This window comes from Engraulis encrasicolus, chromosome 6, assembly GCF_034702125.1.
Source record: "Engraulis encrasicolus isolate BLACKSEA-1 chromosome 6, IST_EnEncr_1.0, whole genome shotgun sequence".
NCBI classification, from domain to species: Eukaryota; Metazoa; Chordata; class Actinopteri; order Clupeiformes; family Engraulidae; genus Engraulis; species Engraulis encrasicolus.
In genome coordinates this window covers 53,623,025-53,625,524 of record NC_085862.1, presented here as the reverse complement: position 1 = coordinate 53,625,524, position 2,500 = coordinate 53,623,025, and the positions used below count along the sequence as shown (strand labels likewise).

At 45.8% G+C, this 2,500-nt stretch overlaps 1 protein-coding gene across 6 annotated transcripts in view; it reads left to right on the top strand.

Annotated features, from left to right (window-relative positions):
* LOC134451479 (ephrin type-B receptor 3-like) overlaps nucleotides 1–2,500 on the top strand; it is a 97,139-nt gene that overhangs the window by 59,023 nt on the left and 35,616 nt on the right. The gene's annotated exons all lie outside the window — the stretch shown is intronic.

The window sequence follows — 2,500 nt, the reverse complement described above, 5'->3', positions numbered from 1 at the left end:
ACCTGCTTTCCTCTCTGTCATCTTTTCTGCATCCCCATCCCTTTTATCAGTCCTTCCCTCATTGTCTATTCTTTCGCTCCGTTTATCTCTCTGCTGCTTTCATCGTCTGTATCTTACTTTCACCCTTCCTTTCATCTCTCCTCCTCCCTTCTCTCTCTCTTTCTTACTTATTCTCTCACTTTCTTTGTACTGTACTCTTATCGACTTCCTCTCTTCCTCACTCTCTCTGTCTCTCTCTCTCTCTCTCTCTCTCTCTCTCTCTCTCTCTCTCTCTCTGTCACCTTTTCTTCCTTTGTTTTTCCTGTCCTCCATCTATCCCTTCATTCCAACCCCCTGTCGCTCTCTCCTTCTTTCTTTCCTCCTCTTTCTTCCTTTCCATGTTGCATATGTCTCTCTTCCCGTCTCCTATGTGCCCTGTCAGGAGCAGTTTTGGAGGGGAATGGGGGATGAAAGAGGCAGGGCTGACTCCTTAGCTCGGAGGAAGCGATTAATCAGCACTTTACGCCTTTCAAAAAAGAACAAAGAGTAGAGAAAAAGAGAAAAAAAAACAAATGTGTGAGAAAAGAGTCATCCCTCACGTTGATGTTAATAGGACTGAGGCAATCAAATGCCACACGCACGCACGCACACACACACACACACACACACACACACACACACACACACACACACACACACACACACACACACACACACACACACACACACACACACACACACACACACACACACAGAGACACCTTCATATCAGGTACCATACTCCCTCACCTAGTAGCAGAGCACTAAAGCAGCTAAATGGACTGGAGCTACGGCCACTTGTGCACAGTCAGTGAGCGACTTGAGAAAGTGAGCGAGTCTGGGAGCGAGTCCGTTTCCCCTAGTGCTGCGCGGCTGCGCTTGTCCACTGTTTACTGACCAAAGTGCCCCCTGCTATTAATACCCGAGATAGGCGGCCGGAGAGCAAACAAAAGGGCCTGCTAATGGACACTACCAGCAGCCTCCACGCAGCACTCAATCCTGGGCCAAGGTCTCCGCCAACGCTGGTCGCACAGAGAGAATTACTGGACAAAAAGGCGAGAGGCGAGACGCGGTTGTCAGGCTGCCTCCATTCATTTATTTTTTTCACATCAGAACGTACACACGCCGACGTTAGGTTACCCAAAGTTCCCCGCCCCATATTTGCACTCTCTCTCTCCGTCTGTCTTTCTTTCATTCATTCATTCATTCATTCATTCATTCATTCATTCATTCATTCATTCTTTCTTTCTTTCTTTCTTTCTTTCTTTCTTTCTTTCTTTCTTTCTTTCTTTCATTCATTCATTCATTCATTCATTCATTCATTCTTTCTTTCTTTCTTTCTTTCTTTCTTTCTTTCTTTCTTTCTTTCTTTCATTCTTTCTTTCTTTCTTTACTTCTTTCTTTCTGTTCCCTTCTTCTGCTTCTTCCGGGGATCGTAAATGCACTGCGTGCTATTTACCTGTCTGCGTCGAAAAAAGCGCGATAACAGGGGCCGGTTTCTAATCAGTCGCCCTTGTAAACTTTGGCTTCCCTGTTTGGTGTTGGTGGGCGGCGGCGTCTTTGATCCCTTTATACGAGGCAGTTTAGTGAGAAGAGTATGCGAACCTGTTCAAGAAAAAAAACACACAGCGATTACAGTGCCGCATGTTTGCCCCCAGCTTCCTATCAGACGGCCTTTTGTAAACGTGCGATGGGAATGGTGTCACGTCGAAGTTAATGTCATTGACCCCTGGCTAATAGCTAGCATTGTGACCCACAGAACGTACAACATATAAATGGCAGTACTATGGACCCAATACTATGCACCCTGTGTCTGCAAGAGAAGGTAAAATGGAACAAATGGCAACGGCGAAGAGCTTTTGATTTTTCTGTTAGTCATTTAAGTTCAACATGCCCGACAGATGTGTGTGTTTGCTTTGTGTGTGTATGCGCGCACGCGCGCGTGTGTGTGTGTGTGTGTGTGTCTGAGAGTGTACCATGTTTGTGATTGTGTCTGTGTTTGCATATAGCGTGTGTGTGTGTCTGTGTTTGTGTATGTGTGTCTGTGTGTGTGTGTGTGTGTGTGTGTGTGTGTGTGTGTGTGTGTGTGTCTCTCTGTGTGTCTGCATGTGTGTGTGTTTGTGTATGTGTGTCTGTGTGTGTGAGAGTCTGTCTGTCCGTGCATGCATGCATGCGTGTGCAGGACAAACATGTGTTTGTGTGCCTCTGTTTTCTTTTTTTTCCGGAGGAGTGTTTGTATAAAACAGGGGGATGATTGTAAACATTTGTTCCCTGGCCTTCCCTCAGCTGGCTGCGTTCAGTTCTGTTCAAAAGTAAAGCAAAAATAAATAAAATGAATTCTGTCCCCTTGGTGGGGGATGTTTGCTTCGGCAGGGAAAACAAAAAGGGAAAACAAATAAATTCAAATGCTGACACAAGGCCCAACCTCTGCCCCCCACAACACACACACACACACACACACACTACAAACATGAAGCCACAT